This window comes from Ailuropoda melanoleuca, chromosome 16 (assembly GCF_002007445.2).
Source record: "Ailuropoda melanoleuca isolate Jingjing chromosome 16, ASM200744v2, whole genome shotgun sequence".
Taxonomy (NCBI): domain Eukaryota; kingdom Metazoa; phylum Chordata; class Mammalia; order Carnivora; family Ursidae; genus Ailuropoda; species Ailuropoda melanoleuca.
In genome coordinates this window covers 14671712-14689842 of record NC_048233.1, presented here as the reverse complement: position 1 = coordinate 14689842, position 18131 = coordinate 14671712, and the positions used below count along the sequence as shown (strand labels likewise).

Genomic DNA, 18131 nt, shown 5'->3' with positions numbered 1-18131 from the left:
CTTTTGGGTGCCTGGATGGCTCAGTCGGTTAAGCATCTGCCTTCAGCTCAGGTCATGATCCCAGGGTCTTGGGATCGAGTCCCGCGTCTCCCTCTGCCCCTCCTCCCACTTGTTCTCTCATTATCTCTCTCTCTCAAATAAATAAAATCTTTAAAAACATTCTTTTAAGTCTTTATTTCTTATGTTGCCCCTTAGTAGTCTTTATTTCTTACGTTGCCTAAGGCATAACCTTAGTTAAGTAATAAAAACATTCTGATAACAATGGAAGTACCATAGTTCGGGTACATTACATTCAGCTCTTCCAGAAGAACACAGGCATGGATCTTGTGAAGTTTGGTTAAATGGTCCTTAATTTCTTTCTTGTCTTAATATTTGCTTTTGTCAGGAGTTTAGTGTTAACATTTGACAAGTGTGGGAAGTGCTGATGTTCTGTGGTGTGGATTGAAAAGAAGACGTTGTTTTATATGCTAGGTTGGTAGGTGTCAAGGTTAGTATTCCATTATGAAATTTAAGAAACCTGATCTGCATTTTTTTCCTTTTGTTTAGGCAGTGTATATTTCCATTTCTGCAAGGAGGGAGTTTGATGAAAGAGAAAAGGCTTACGTCCATTACACCTTGGCTATTTTGTCTCTATCTGCCATAAAACTTGTTGTAGAATAGAATTTATTATAGCCAATTACTCTCTTTTACACCAACTTGGTGTATTTTATTTTCTTTATATCAGTTGAAAGAAATCAGAACTTTTTCATACTTTAAGCTGTTTAGTTCCAGAGGGAAAAATACCAAGAGAGCTGTGGAATTTCTCTCCCTAGAGATCTTTAAGAAAAGGTGTTCAGACACTTAACTGCCTGAAATTGTTTGTGTAGAGTTTTGTGTGTCCTACTTTAAAAAGCAAGATGTATAAGACCCAGACTTAGAAAATTGGTATCATTAAGGATGATTCTTCTCTAGTCATTTTAGTTTTCCTACTAGGTAAATTTATTTGATAATAAATACTTGAAATTGGTGAGTATTTGACTTATGAATATTGCTTACACAATATCTTAATTTGTATTGTGAAGCATTTTTGCAGTTATCAGAACACTTTTTCATAATTGTGTTATTTGAGTTTCAGAGGTCTTATGTAGTAGACAAGGCTGGTGTTATCATGATCCCCATTTTGCTGATGAGAAATCTGAGGATGCGGGTTTGTGAGACTTTCCTGTGGCTATAAGTTATTAAATGGTGGGGTTTGGCACAGGCCTTCTGACAGCACATTCTTGGCTTTTTTTAGTATGTTATGGGGCACTGATTTTTTTTTTTTTTGTAAATGAGTATTTGTTCTGTTGTATGTCATAATCAGGTCTGCGTGGTGTCTCTGGGTCATTGATTTCTCCTTTCTGCAAGCTGAATGATCACGGGGGGAATGGAGGACGTGTTTGGCCTTCCTTCCCAGTTATTATTTCATGAGCTGGCACTTTCTTACCAGTGTGGTTTTGAAGATGGTAATTGGGGGTTCTCAGATCAGCTCACAAAAAATAATTTAACTTGCAAAATTACTGAATTGGTATTATTGGAACTAACTTGCTGCTCATAAAGTCGTATGGTTTGATGTTTAAAAATTGGTTGTTTCTAGGAAACAGGGAGTGAATTTGTTAATGTACTAAAATTAAGTACTGTCACTAACCACATTGATATCTGCTTCAGCTGAACATTGGTAAATTAGACTGTGCACTCAAGAGAACCAAAATAAAATCAGTTCAATAACTATTGAGTCCTTTCACTGGGGCCACAGCTTAAAGGTTAAATTTTAGAGTTAACGGGGCCAAATGTGTCCAACGAATAAAATCTCTAGGAAGAAAAAAGACGTATTATTGATAATTACTAGGTTAGGCTTTGTTTGTTGAGGTAATTTTACCTTATAGCTCTGGTTTAGGAATTTTTTTCCCCCTGAACATTTAGTACATACATAACAGAGTGTAAAAAATTTACATATGTCAGAAAAGGACAAAGAAGAACATAATTTCTTATAACCCTTCTGTTTGAGAATGTTTTTGGTAAGAGAAAGGTGAGGTCATTTTAGAACAAGGAATTAGTAAAGTGCAAGCATGACTGACATATTCAGGGGCATAGAGACGGTAGCGAGGGGTAGGAGAATACTTGCTGGGGGATAGGATTAGCTCAGTTATGTTGGACCATGTATTCCGGGACAAGAGATTTGTTGCTCTCAAAGTAAGGGATTGCAGAGCTCTTGTAGCCTAGGACTCATGTTTTCCAGGAAGGGAAACCAAAGTGAATCATTCAAATAAGTTAGTGGAGAAATTGGGGCTGGAACCCCGCCTTCTTGATTACTAAAGCGAATGTTGCTTTTATTACGTGATCTTATATGTTGCCTTGTTGGTTCTGGGATAGAAGAAAGCAGAGTAAAAGCATTGCTTTTTAAGAGTAAATTTTCACAGTCTTAGAAAAAGGATTAGAAGGAGAAGTTAGTTGAAAGAGTAGGATAGGTTAAGCTTATTTTGATAATCCTGGCATGAGGAGATCCAGAGTGGAAAAGATGGAGAAATCACTAACAATGAGAGTTTCAAAGTGAGTGATGGGAAAGGAAGTTGCATTAAAATAAATGAGGAAATTTGGAGAGTAAACTGGTTTTGTGGGGAAGATCAAGTTCAATTTTGAATAAATTAGGAAATCAAGGAGAAATATTTTATTAGGCAGACAAGAATAGGGGGCTGATGTTGTAAATGTTAAATTATGCTTTGCAGATAATGAGGATTGACTAGTAGGATAGCGTGTATTATAGAACTAATCTCTTCACACAGTACAACTGAGGGCAATTTAATTCCAGAAAATCTCCCTAAGACTGTTGGTTCAAGAAAGAATAACTTACCTATTAGATGTGTCACTGAATGAAACATCTGGTTAATTAACTGGTGTGGGCAGGCTCACCTCAAAAAGACCTTTACTGGTCTGCTTGTGTGATGCTGCTTCTTCTGTAATAAAAGTATTAGGTGGAAGTGCAACCCCGTGTATAACCTATGTGTTACAGAAAATGGCTTACCTTTTAGCCATTCATTGCCAGAGTGGCTTCTTGATATTTGATGGTGTGATCACATTTTTTTTTTGTCATGATTGTAATTCAGTTTAATAATGCTAACTGGTTTTCTTTGGGCAATGCATCGCCCTAATCACTCGCCATTTATTGTTTTTAAACTTCTTTGTATGAGTGAAACCAAATGTAACAGCTGTTGACGTTTCTGCTAAGAGGTAGTGAGCTGTTATATATGGTCCATGAAGGTTTTAAAGAGGGGCCCATGCCTTTGTTTACCTTCTCCTTGTGTATTTCTAAGGATTTCTAAGACTTTAAAACATATTTATTTATTTATTTTAGAGAGAGCATGAGTGTGTGGGGGAGGAGCAGAGGGAGAGGGTAGAGTCCCCTGTGGGGCTTGATCTCCCGACCCTGAGATCAAGACCGGAGCCAAAATCAAGAGACGGATGCTTAACCGACTGAGCTACCCGGGCGCCCATAAAACGTATTTATTAACTTCATCTATTACTAACCAATATACTTAAATTTGGGGGCCTCGATATTCCTGTAACCAGTGTTCCAGCGTTTATCACATTATGTTATCTACCTGGGTCTGAGTTCAACTTCACTGCTTAGTGACTGAATGGATTTGCAAGTTATTACAGTTCTCCATGTTTCTGGGTTTTTTTTTTTTTCTTCATTTATAAGACAGTATTACTGCCTACCTTGTGGGCTTGTTGTGAGAATTAAGTTATTAAATATGTCAAGCACTCGAAGAGCCTGGCACACAGCAAACTCTGAGATCCTGGCTATTAGTGATCTGTTGCCCTCACTCTGCTGTTCATGGTTCATCCTTGTATGCCTCAGACCTAGAGCCGTGTTTGCATTTAATAACAGTTTTTAAAGGATTAATTCACTAAGGAAGAGGGGGCAGAAGGTGGTGTCATAAGGTATCTTATAGGGTGAAACAGGAAGAGGCCAACTCTTTTTGTTACAAGTGCTATTTCCATTCTTGCTCACCTCCACTCTAGGTGAAAACTTCTCCTTAGTCATTAAGAATGACTGTTACTGATCCCAACATGGTGTTGTCAGTTGGGTTAGTCTAAGTTGGGAGTGGTTAATAGTTTTCCAGTGGCTTTTATACTTGAGAAGGTATGTGCTCACCGGCGCACCTGGCTGGCTCAGTCTGTACAGCATGCGACTCTTGAACTTGGGGTTGTGAGTTCAGGCCCCACGTTAGGTATAGAGCTTAGTTTAAAAAAAAAAAAAAGGTATGTGTTAACCATTGTTGTTGCTTGCTTTTGAAGCCTGCCCTGGTGAAGAACAGTTTTTTTCAGATATACCTTTCTGGGTGGGGACCCCTATGTGGGCAGTCCAGTTCTGCCTTGGAATCTAAGCCTGAGGACAGCTCACTAACTGTTTTTAATTTCTTTGCTGCTGCTGCTTTTGAACAGATGTACTTAGGTTAATGGCTTTGGACAACATGATGTATTAATGGTTTTTCTCATAATTTTGCTACACAGGAGGTATTATTTCTATTTTACGTACCTGGAAACTAAGGCTCAGTGTGGTTGATAAGTACCTTTCCTAAAGCCACGCAGTAATTGTCCAAACTGAGATCTAAACTTGGGAAAAACTGTCTTACTCGTTAGCCTCTACTATTTCTGCTGGCTCTAATGAAAGTTTCAGTGTCAAACCTATATAACACCTATGTTCGGGCACAGCTTCGCACCTTAGGGAAAACCAATTTGGCGAATGAGTGTGTGTATTTGTATGTGCTTTGTAGCTTTTAGGTTCTGTACAGATGTTAGTCATTAATAGCGATCTGGTCCTTTATACGATTAGATTCTGCACCTCTCCTTTTGATTATTTTTCTAGTCTTGTACACAGGATTTCTGGACTGCTCGGATTTATTTTCTTTAAGCATGATTTCTATGCTCAACTCTGTCTGCTGCCATCTCAGCGTAGCTTCTGTTGGTTAGAGTCCCTGTGTGTCAGAAAATGTAAGGAAAAAATGAAGGACTCCCCGAAGGAAACGAATGTCACTTTTAAGAGCTTATTTAAAAATATTTTAAATCATCTCAAGGGACTGTCCGAGTCTTTTTGGAAAAGTTTTGTTTACTAGTAGTCTTCTGTTCCGAGGAGTCCGTGATTGAGAGAATGTGCAGCACATTCAGAAAGACCTGGCTCCAACCCTGCCTCTGCTCCCTGACCTTGGGACATTGGACATATTTCATAACGTCTTTAAGTCTTAGCCTTCACCTGTAAGATGGGAGTAACTAATACTTACTCCCAGGTTATCGTAAAGAACACATGAACTAAATACATGCTGTGTTAGTGTATTACCTGACAGACAGCGCTGTCAGTCGGTGTTAGCTGGTATTGCAGATCGAAGGCTAGGCTGGGAAGAGGAACCCAGGGATATAGCCTGTCCTGAATTTGAACGACCTGACGTAGATGTGCCCTCTGCAGAATAAGGGTAAGGATAAGACCACGGTGGAAGTCTCTTCAGGTTCTGGTCCCAGGGGTGGTAGGCACAGTTCTATCATGGAGTGTTTAACAAGGGGTACTTACTGATTTGATCCAGAAGTCCTTAGAGAAGGAAGGTATACGTACTCCTGTGTGAATTCAGCCAACAAGTACTAGCACCTGCTGCTGTCAGGCGCTCCCTATGCAGATGCTGATGATACAAAAAGAAAATAAGTCTTCCTCTGTCTTTTTGGAGCTCATATTCCAACTGTGGGACCAGTATGTGACGAAACGACTGATAAAACATGGTAAGTTATAACAAAATAAGAGCTTTAAGGTATATGCGATATGCCCTAGGGCATCGGGGATTTGGAAGGAAGCCCATTCTTGCTGATACTTTATCTTCAAGGGTAAGAATTTTCTTATAGAAGCATTAGTCCAGTGAACTACTTTGATATTTTTTAGGGTAGATTTATCCTTCAAATACCAGGTATATTTCAGATGTAACTTAAATTTGGCTGTGTGACTGAAAGCAGCCTATCTTTAAATATTTGTAACAATATTGATCCAAAATCTTTACAACGTAGGTAAATAAAAGTTTTTGGCAAATTCTTGTCCTGCTGATTACATAAAGGACACTCGGCTTCAGTGTATAAAGGGGTTTCTTAGTTCATCAGAGTGGATGTGTTTTCCAAATTATGATTTATACCAATGGGGAATATCGTTGGCATTTGGGGAGAAGTGAGTTTAATATTAGGTAGCATAACAGTACTATTAACTAGCAGAATAATGATTGGATGTTGACAATTAGAATATTAACTACTGTGAAACACTAATAGAACACTGCTAGGAAATATGTGTGTGTGTGTGTGTGTGTATATACACACACTTCTGTAGTTTATATAAAAGATTACAATATATTGAATTTTTTATATGAAATCCACATATCACAATATTATATGGAAGAAATTATTTTTCTCATTTTACAGATGAAGGAACTAGAAGTTGCTTGAGGTGATATGAAAACTAGTAAGTGAGGGATCAAAAATTGAATTTCAAGGGGCGCCTGGGTGGTGCAGTCGTTAAGCGTCTGCCTTCAGCTCAGGGCGTGATCCCAGCATTCTGGGATCGAGCCCCACATCAGGCTCCTCCGCTGGGAGCCTTCTTCTTCCTCTCCCACTCGCCCTGCTTGTGTTCCTCTCTCGTTGGCTGTCTCTGTCAAATAAATAAATAAAATGTTAAAAAAAATTGAATTTCAAAGCCTCTGTTCTTTTTACCTTTTTGTGTTGAATACAACTGTTTCTCACTTAACAGGATTCATCCACAATAATTTACCCAGCTGAGCTGCCCAGGCACCCTTGATAATATCTTTTAAAAACAAACAACGTGTGATGCTTTGAGAAGTATACATTTCTATGAGACAGTACCTCTTTAGGCATTTAGTTCGCTTTTAGGTATCTAGTGGTGAAAAGCATGGATTCTGAAGCCAGACTTCCTGTATTTAAATTTTGTTTCTTAGCTAATGTAATTTCGGGGAAATTACCATCTGCGTGCCTCCATTTTCTTATTTTTTAAACCCGGATAATAATAGAATCTTCATCATAGGGTTGTTGTCGAGGATTGAATGTGTTCATACATGTTAGGCTCTGAGAGCAGAGCCTAGAACATAATAAATGTTCTCAATATGTGTTAACTGTTGTCAATAGTTTTCTTTGCTATTACAGTAAAAAGAAGGAGGGAGGGAATTTCTGATGCTCATTTTTAATTCGAGTCACAGAGTTTTACTTTTGATATATCTTTTCTCTTATACTTTATATGTTCCAGCCTTCTTTAAGTCGCACTTACAACCCTTACTGAATTAAAGAGTCTAGGCATTGCACATCAGCAGTTGGTAACATCATAAAAAGAGAGACAACCAGATATTATGTCTCTTACTTGTATCTCTATTATACAACTAAATAGTATTACAATTTATGTATATATATGGTGGTGTTTTCTATTGAACTGTGAACTTTATGAGGGGAGAGACTTCCCACTGTTGTATCTAATATAATGCTTGGTTTTAATTATGTGGCCTTGTTCCCCAGTATTTGCTCCGTTAACTACATTAGCATCTCATTTATCAGGTTTGCCTAGTAATGTGCTTTTCAGATTCACAAAAAAGTGCATTTCCTAGCTATCTGCTTCATGAGTTAAAGTATAATTCTTAAACTATGAGAATTTTTTAAATTTATTTTTAAACTATTAAGGTGGTAGTTTTTCAAGTATCAATTTCTTGTTTTCTTGAATATAATTTGTCACTGTGCATACTCTTTACTTGGATTGTAATATGGGTGTAATATAGTACATGGTCCTATGGTTCTATATCAGATATTCTCAGGATGCTTTATGAATTTTTTCTTCCCATTGTATGTCATATTTCTCTTGTTATTATAATCGACTAGTTTCTTTCTGCTGTCATTTCTTTCTGCTACCTTTAGCAACCCTAGCTCCCCAAATTCAGATTTAATGCATCTGACCAGTGCTTCTAACCTGCTGTGGATTGATTTGATTACCAACTTCATTTGACCTTTTTCTAAAATGAGATTTTAAAAGACCTAAACTGAGCTTGAGGGCATCTGAATAAAATGGAGAAGTTTAGCACATAGACTATGTGGCATCTATTTAACTAGCCATGTAACTTTTTAATTTACTCTGTGACATTGCTGAGGTTGTCATTGATGTGTGGCCTCTAGGCAAGTGAGATTATGTTATATGAGGATCTGAACAGAAGAATGAAGTCTGATCTTCAGTATTTCCATGCTGTTATAGATTTGGGATTCAGAATCAAACTCCTGTATTCCAGAGTCCTTTTCATTGCTATTAGTCATATGACAAAGAAGTCCATACTGCAATCAGTAGCTCTTAAGCATTATATGGTATTAGTGATCGTTTTTAAGTTTTTTAAATTTAATTTATTTTTTTAGTGATCATTTTTTATTTAAAGCACCGACTCTTTGTCTTGTTATTTAACTTTTACAAAATTGTCACACATATGGGTTATCTAATGGATAGGTGCCTATTCACAATATATATCACGATATTGTTAGGTACACACATATGTCATTTAATAACATGCACTCGTAGCGTGGGTTTGCATTTTAAATACCTAGGTTATTATGTGTATTTATAGACCCTGAGCTAACGTACAGGTCTAACTACATATAGGAAAAAATTGAACATGCCTATGCTATATATAGTTAGTGAAATGCTAGATAAATGTGAAAAGATGCAAAATAAAGTACCTCTGAGGCATTGGTATGTTCAGATCTTAGTATAAGTCTTAGAATTTTAGTTTGCTTAGAAGTGAAGTACTTCTCCGAGTTACTGCAAGGATTAAATCAGATGGTATGTTAGTGTGCTCATTACAATATTTGATCCTATATGACTTCTTTCCTTTTTATCTTTTCCGTCCATATAATTTTTAATCTACATAAAAAGAGAACAAACAATTTAAGTAAAAGAGAACAAATATAAGTATTAAGCAAAAACAGCTACTGCTTTCCTACTGTGCTTCAAAATGAAATTTTATTTTTAATCACTTATTTTTATCCACAGATCATCTTTAACACAGCTCTCATTGGACTAAAGTGGAAGCATAAGAATTGGAGCACATTTTCATTTTTGAGGTGAGTCCATTTGTAGAAAAATTAAGACATTGAAAGCCATCTGCTGTTTCTTAGGATATTTTGACATTTGCATGTATTCTGAGAAATACTGAAATTATCCATGCAATGCTGTTAGCGTGAATCTGGCTGGAGCTCCCCCCACCTTCAAGCCTCGTCCTGGTTACCTGACTTCTATGGGTCAGTTTGCCTATTTTAAAAATGGGAATAATGGGGCTGTTGACTCTGCTTACCTTCCAGATTACATGTTGTGAGACTAAATTGAGATCATGGATATGTAAGTGTCTTTATATTAAGAAAAATGTAAGGTGGAGGTATTAATACTGTGACCTGTCAGTGAATTAAATGGGAATTAACAGTTACATGCAGAGAATCTGTGTAAGTATGACATTTTTTAATGTAACTGTAGCCTAACCAGCGGAATGGTAGGAAGACTGTGCCATCTTATATACTGTTTCTGAGAGAACTGGTGAGCACAAAAGAAGAGGGGAAAGTACTAGGAGGAAGAAGTGGCAGAGGAAAGAAAGCCAAACCAATTACATGGCTCTGAAAGTATTGGCATTTTTAGAACTAAACATTTACTTACATATGAGGACGTATTTGAAGGAATTATCAATCTGTGGATTACGAAAAATGTATTTTCTATTGAAAACCTGTTACATCGGGACACCTGGGTGGCTCAGTTGGTTAAGTGTCTGCCTTCGGCTCAGGTCATGATCTGTCGGGTCCTGGGATCGAGTCCTGTGTCAGGCTCCTTGCTCAGCAGGGAATCTGCTTCTTCTCCTGCTTGCCACTCCCCCTGCTTGTGCTCTCTCTCTCTGACAAATAAATAAATAAAATCTTAAAAAAAAAAAAAAAAGAAAACCTGTTACATCTTTTCAATGCTTTTATATTCAGTATTTTACTTTCTTGCTGTGGGAAAAACATCTAGTTCTGAAATTTCTCCTCCCTGGAGTTTCAGCCATTCATCTGGATGCCTTAGTGTACAAGGCCTGAGTAAAACTGAATGGGCATTTGTTCTCACTCCATCAGTTTTTGTTTGTTTCATTTGTCTTCTTAACGTCCTTTATTTCTCTTGTTTTTCTTCAACTCACCCGGCACATGTCATGTCTTACCTCTTTTTTGGGCTTAGGTTTTTACACATAATCTTTTGTTCTGGTCTCCCAAATTGTACCTTGAGGCTTTTCAAAGGTGCCAGGATACTATTTAGCAAATGTGATTACTATGTTTCTTTCTAGTAACTATGTTTCGATAGTAATTTACTCATATCTTAGGAGAGAAAGATAGTGGTAAATCGGTAAAATGGTAGTAAGCTGCCTGTCTTCCTGCACTCTGTCTTCAGGCGTTACGGCTTCTGTGTGGTGGTCATGACCCTGTAGCTAGATGATGGTCATCTTTGGTCAAACGTTGCTGCTGCTATCTCTGTGTCTTAGTCCAGAAGAAAATGTGATGTTTTTCTCACACAGTGGACTTACTCAGTTCTTTGTGGAGTGACTGAGGGGGTGGTGTTCAAGGACCTTCCCAGCAATCGGGGACCTGTCTTTTAATCTCCAGTGCCAGCACAACAGCTTTAATTCTCCTGCTGCTACTTTCACCTCTAATTTATTGTTTGGCTGAGTCATCTAGCAACTACTTTTGTGTTCTCTTAATACAATTGCAAGGCATATTCTTTTGTATTTTTGTTTCTTTTTTTTTTTTTTTTGTTAAAGATTTTATTTATTTATTTGACAGAGATAGAGACAGCCAGAGAGAGAGGGAACACAAGCAGGGGAAGTGGGAGAGGAAGAAGCAGGCTCCCAGCAGAGAAGCCTGATGTGGGGGCTTGATCCCAGAACGCCGGGATCATGCCCTGAGCCGAAGGCAGACGCTTAACCGCTGTGCCACCCAGGCGCCCCTTGTATTTTTGTTTCTTACTTAGTAAACAAGTGGCTTATTCCATTCCGCTTATAAGTCATTTCTTTGGTTTCCCCCCAAAAATAATTGACCAGTCTAAAGAAACATAATTGTAGAGGGCTTTTACCAGTTGCTTTTCTTTTTAGATGGTGGGTGTAGGCTGTAGGAGAGGGTCTGTTCACAGTCTTCACCATCTACCATTTGTAAAATTTGGGGCATGCATCTGCTTGAGCCTCACACTTCATGGTTGTAAAATGGGTATAGTGTTACTGACATTGTAGAATTGTTAGGATTAAAGGAGATAGCATACTTCTAGAAAGTGCCCAGTATGGTGGCGCCTGGGTGGCTCAGTCAGTGAAGCCGCTGACTCTAGATTTTGGCTCAGGTTATGATCTCAGGGTTGTGAGATTGAGGCCTGCGTCTGGCCTTGTGCTCAGTGGGGAGTCTAATTGAAATTCTCTCTCTCCCTCTTCCTCTGCTCCCCTCAAGCTGTTTCTCTGTCTATAAATAAATCTTAAAAAAAAAAAAAAGAAAGAAAGAAAGAAAGAAAGGCCAGTGTGGTATGGAGAACAAATATGTGCTTAGGTAATTATTGTCATTGCTGATTTATCCTCCTCCCTCAATTTGTTGTTGTCATTGTCGTGATTATGATGTAAAGCCCAAAGGGAATTATGTATAGGTGAGCTTGTAATGGAATGTGGTGTTGACAAATCAGGTCTCTTGTTGAAGTTGTGTATAACTGTGGATTCTTTGATACACTCGTCATCTTCGTTAACATGAGAAAGTCCAAGCTTAGAGATAGGTCAGCATGTCTGACTGAAGTTACTGAGATGCGTTAATTGGTCATTACTGAGCCGTTTCTGCGACTAGTGTTAAGAGTTTTCTGAAATGCACTGTTTAACCGGATTTAGTTGCTCTTGGAAGTAGGCAGTTATTTAAACTGTTTTTCTTTGCAAAAACAACACACAAAAAAGTATTAAGCACTTAAAACATTTACCTTTTCAGTGTGTATTTCTGTTTGATGGATATGATGAAAAAATTCTACAAAATCAGATTTTATTTTATTTTTTTTAAAGATTTTATTTGAGAGAGAGAGAGGACAGAGGGAGAAGGAGAAGCACACTACTCACTGAGCAGGGAGCCTGATGTGGGACTTGATCCCAGGACCCTAGGATCGTGACCTGAGCCGAAGGCAGATGCTTATCCGACTGAGCCACCCAGGTGCCCCCAAAATCAGATTTTAAAGAACAGAAATATACAGTGATTAATCATTTGGCTTCCTTTTGCCTACACACTGGCATACTTTATTTTCTGTCTTTCATTTTAGAGTATGAGCATACAGGCTGAAGGGGTTAGGTAACAGGACATTAAGTGACTTCTTGCTGTCCGTTTGGGGATGATTGAAATCATTGACGCTTACATAGAATGCAATGAAATCTTTTTTTATGCAAAAATACTAGAAAAAAGATGTTTCTATTTGGAAAATACTGTAGCTCTTTGAATCTTTAGTGTGATGTTCGCATGAGGTGAAAAAAGCCTGAGTGAGTGAAACATTTAAAATGAAGAGTTTATCGTAAAGTTTTATATTCTGAATTTAACCCTTAAAATATTTTGAAAAGAGAATAAATATTTCAAGAGGACAAAGATTCTGTTTAGGGAATTTGATTAAATCATTGAAAAACTTGGATAACAGTTGCCCAGAACATTTTGATTATTCTATCCAAAAATGATTTATTTCCAGATGATATAAAGACACGCCTTTAAGATACTGTAAGATATATTGTTGACTGAACTTTCTGCCTGAGATGCATTTCTGAAATGAGTAAATGGAAGATTGAAATGTCATATGCAAGCTTGTCATTTGTGAATCCATTTTTTAAAACAATACTTAACATCTAATAGATCTTTTGTGCTATTAAAGATTTTCTTAAAAAAAGATTTCCTTTTCTTATTTACATGTGGATAAGGAGGTCATGTGGTTTGTCTCTATTTTTTTAGTTACATGGGAAGTGTAATTATTATCTGAGGAAGGGTGATGGAAAAGGAGCATGCTGTATTGTAACTTGAGAATATGGTTACTATGGGGAATATATTGTGGAACCAAAAAAGTATAAAGTGTTGATGGCCAACAGTCAAAGACCAACTAAGACCGATAGAGATTTATAGAATGTCTGATTGTCAAGTTTGTAATTCTCCTTAGTAGCCCAGGAAGCAAATATAAAGAAGGTTGAGTGATATTAGGCCACAATAAAGATAAAGTCCCTGCCCTCAAAAACTTCATAGTTTCATTGACTAAACAGAATGTTCTGTCTTAAAGCCCCTGAGTTACTAAGCTCCCTGTAGACATGAACAGCCTAGTTCCAATTTATCTTATCGAATCTGTATTTTTGAGATCATCTCCAAGTACCTACCTCAGTGTTTGGAATATGTATTGGTTAAATTAAACTGGCAATATGGAATCAAGTGCTAGAGGGAAAGGCTGTGCGTTTATTCTTAAGAGTGGCTAACAGCACACAAAGTAGCTCATTTATAGAGGAATTACGCTGGTCTTGTCTTCAAAAACCATGTAGGCACGAGGAGAATATAAAGTGAAATATTTAAAGTTATGGGAAAACCAAACCTCCAACCACCAAACTAGAATTCTGTATCCCTGAAATTACCCCTCAAAAGTGAAAGAGACATAAAGATTCTCTGAAACAAGACAAGGACAATACTGCATTGGGAATTTGTCACCAGTACACTTACCTTGAAAGAAAGAAATGTTAAAAGAAAGATGATTTATAAATATTCCAGGCCATGGCTTGTCTTTTTATTTTTTTTAATTGTGTTTTTTAGCATATTTTTATTGGCTTAAATATTTTGTTCCCAAAGCTTGATACCAAAATATATTGTGCTTCATTTCTGGAAATCATGTCTTTGACTGTTTTCAGTAAAGCTTATTTAAAATCTTAGATATGGCATGAGTAGGCAGGGGGAGAAGCCAGGTTACATTGTAGGACCAATGACACAGACTCCTGACATCACCCTGAGTTTTGGAGCAAAAATGGCCTGTGAACGTTGTCCTGCATTGGACTGAAATGGCGAAGTATCCATACCCCCACCTTGATCACTTATTTGTTGTGGGCCTCCCTGGGAAGGATGTGACCTTCAGCGGGGTAGCTTGCTGCCCTGAGGCTGTCCCTCAAAAGGCTGATTGCTCAAGGCTGTCTGCTGACTGTACTGCCAGCAGCTGGGGCAAAAAAAAATCATTCCTTTTTTTTTTTTTTAAGATTTTATTTATTTATGAGAGAGAAAGAGAGCGGGAGTGAGTAATGAGAGTGAGCATGAGTGGGGGTTGGGGGGGAGAGCAGAGGGAGAAGCAGGCCCCCCCCATCCCCTGCTCAGGACTGCGGGACAATGACCTGAGCCAAAGGCAGATGCTTAACCCACTGAGCCACCCACGTGCCCCAATAAGTCGTTCCTTGAAGGGGTATCTGGGAGGCACATCTCCAGGTCCACCTCAAATCTATAAGCCTGGGATCCATTTTATGTCTGGTAAGAGGCCCAATAAATATGGGGCAGAGGAATCTTAACAAATCTGCAAATGTGGGCAAACCCAAGTTCCCTTACAAGAGCCACCTGCAAAGCCAAGGGCTCAAAAGCAGGGCTTCGGGGAACAGTGAAAGGAAGTAGGTACAAAAAAAATAGTAAAAGTATAAAGTCTTAGATTTGTAATGTTCTTTTGTATTCAAGTCACAAAGCGTGAATATCAGACTTGTATTTTCACGCAGAAAGTATATGCTTTCCTCAAGTAGATATGATGCTGTTCTGAGAAATGCCTGACCTTTCAAGTTCAATTAATGACTCAGCACCCAGGAGAATGTTCCTGATTATTGTTGTTGTGTTTTTGTAACATCCTCTATGGTTTTTTGCCTGAGGAACAGATTACCTTTCCATGCGTTAGCAGTCAATATTATTAAAAGGGCCACTGCTGTCCTTTCTCAAAGCTTCATCTCTTGGACTGTTATTTGTTTGGCACAAGACACTATATAAATTATATACATATATACACCCCCAAATCACGCTTTGCTTTGAAAATAGAACCTATGAATTGGCTTCTGTGTCTGTTTTAAGAGTTATTACTGTGGGGATGAATAGTCTGCTTAGTTCTATGGTTGGCATGATTCTTTCAGGTTAGGGTCACCTGTGTTTTCTTACTACCAGTTGCCCACACTTAGGGCAACAGTTAAATTTCCATCACTAAAAAGTAAGTAGTTAGAATGCAAAGCCTGTCATTACTAAGAATTAGCTACATCAGTGCTTTTAATCTGTTGATTATTTCCTTTCATGCTAACTAGTAGGAGTTTACCCATTTCACAGTTTTAAACTTTTCCATTGCAATCAGAGCTGGTGGGGAATTATTATCCTGTAATGCAGTTGTAAACTTTTCATCACTTTTCGAAGCATCATGGGGGGGGGTAGAAGAAAACCGACAGAAACATCATGATAAAGAAACTAGGCTTATCCATTCTTAATTTTACTGAGGCACCATAGCATATGTGGCATATATTTTGCTTTATTGTATTTATATAAGCTGTGGCAGGGAATCAGCTGTCAGAAACCCGTAGGTTTCTATAGACATTAAAAGAAACGTTAAGGTGTTTCAATTAGGTTTAAAATATAACACAAGAATGAGGAGGGGTGAATACAAGCAGAACAATGAATTGGGGGTAGTGATTTGTTGATTTGGAGATAGATACATCTGTATACACATACACACACACACACACACACACACACACACACACACACGCACACAATGTTTTCCAAATGGCCAAACTGAATATAACGAGAATTTCCTACTTGGGGTCTGTGCTCCTATAGCAAACCCAGCTCTGTACAACTTTAGGGGTTAGAAGGTCAATCAGCCAGGAAAACTGCGAGAACCCCAGATGCCACAGTCCTTGTGAGATTAAAACAATAAGACTAAGTTACTTGTGTATAATTCAGATTTAACTACACGGTTTCTCGAGTGGAATGATGGTCTAAGAGAGTTAGTAAATTTCAAACCCTGACAACAATATCACTTACTGCATTACAGTCTTTCTTGTTTATTTAATAATTTAAATCTGAGGAGTCATATATGCAACAAAGTTTAAATTAGTTCTGGTCATGTTATATCCTCTCTAACCCGGAACTCTCAGTAATCAAGCGGTTCTCCTTTTGAATTGAAGAGCTTTTTCTCTCTTTCTTTTACTTCTACCTCATTAACACAATGACAGTCATTTCTGCTCCTAGGACGACTGTGTGATTTCATTTATACCTAATGTAGTGCACACTACGTAATAGGCACTCAGTAGGTTTTTATTTCTTTATTTGTTCTTTTAGGAGGCAAGGAGAGGCAGGATGATTAATCACCAACTTATATTAAATAAATTGAAAGATAAAGCTTTACACTGTCACTTCAAAACCTGCCTCTTATTACCATTTCACTGTTTGGAGGAATGCCTACTGTATCACTAATGTGTCCAGCAAGAAAGCATCCTGTGTGTGCATATGTACATATATACATACATATGCGTTTCTCTTCACTCATTGCTGTCACTCCAGAGACAAACAGGCTTTTGACAAAACCTGGCACTTCCCTCTTGACTGTTTTTCATAAATCCACCTGGCACGTATCACTGTAGAACTTTTGTTCTAGTTCTTTTCCTGGACTTTGGCACATATTTGAATTCTGAGCCCTGCTGCCTTCTCCAGGTGATTTGTTTTTAAGCTGTTTTTTCCTGCCAACCACAGGGACTGAATTTTACATCCTATAGGTGAATATGAAATTCTTAGTCCCCTCCCCAAGCCCATCACTCTATGATCCTTGACAAGGATCTCTCTTGTTTCTTGCTGTTTTTCTGCATGTATTCTTTTTCAACTTGTCTTGCATGTGAAAGACACAATCCTTGCTTTATCAGGCTCTTTAATTTTTGTTGTGGAATTATCTTCAGATATTAAACTCCCCCACAAAGCCTTTCTATCCTTACTGGAAAAGAAGTGGCAATTTGCTTCCTGAAACCTTTCTATTTATTCAGTTTTCATGACCGACTGGCTCCTCACTGGCTATCATATTAAAGTCTTCTGATCTTTTGTTTATACATAAAGTATGATTTCATTAGATTTGTGCTGTGTTCAGTGTTTATACATATACCTGTGTTACTTGTGTGCTTTTAGCATGCGTGTGTAGATCTGTCATACAGATTAACCTAAAGGGCGAACTCTATTTTGTGTGTGTATTTATATCTCTAGTATAACCTCAAGGGAAAATTCTATATTTTTAACGAACCAGTCAGCCTACTGACGGGTTCAGGGCAGGCTGCCCCAAAATATACTGCTTTGGTATATTGAGTATTGTGAATTAAAGTCACTTAAGAAATAGCCCATGCAAGAAGGACACTGACTCTCTTCTCTCCCTCTGAAAGCAGGAAATAAATTCCCCACGTGAAGGGTACCCTCCCTGCACCTGGAGGGTAAAAAGCATCCTTATTGCCAAAGAGAGAGAATTCAAGTCTGAGAAGGCTGTATAAACAAACCTTGTTACTACTTCTTTACTAATTTCCTACCCCAAGCCCAAACCACTTTGTCTTAGCATTTCCTCAGAAATACATTCTTTCTTTGTCTAAAAGATATAAAAGCTGCCTGTTTCCAGTTACTTTTTTTTTTTTTAAAGATTTTATTTATTCATTTGACAGAGATAGACCTATGGCCAGTGAGAGAGGGAACATAAGCAGGGGGAGTGGGAGAGGGAGAAGCAGGCTTCCAGTGGAGGAGCCTGATGTGGGGCTCGATCCCAGAACTCCGGGATCATGCCCTGAGCCAAAGGCAGACGCTTAACGACTGAGCCACCCAGGCGCACCTCCAGTTACTTCTTTGAAACTCTTATTTCTATGAGCTTCCATACTTATGAATTAATTTTGTTATTCTCCTGTTAATCTGTTTTATGTCAATTTAATTATTAGACCGAAGAACCTGGGAGGGGACAAAGGAAAAGTTTTCCTTTCCCCTTCAATACTGCATGAGACGAGCTTCCAACAAATGTTTAAGATACTGTTGACAGAGCTTATGAA

At 38.0% G+C, this 18131-nt stretch overlaps 1 protein-coding gene across 3 annotated transcripts in view; it reads left to right on the top strand.

The window, feature by feature from the left end:
- The window catches only part of EPS8 (epidermal growth factor receptor pathway substrate 8), a 178628-nt gene that overhangs the window by 45416 nt on the left and 115081 nt on the right, over positions 1–18131 (top strand). For 2 of the 3 annotated variants that reach the window (XM_034644770.1, XM_019799146.2), the window contains exon 2: positions 9077–9147. The exons of the other annotated variant lie outside the window; for it this stretch is intronic. The gene's annotated coding sequence lies outside the window, so the exon portion shown is untranslated. The remainder of the gene's footprint in view (positions 1–9076; positions 9148–18131) is intronic. 3 annotated transcript variants of the gene reach the window in all.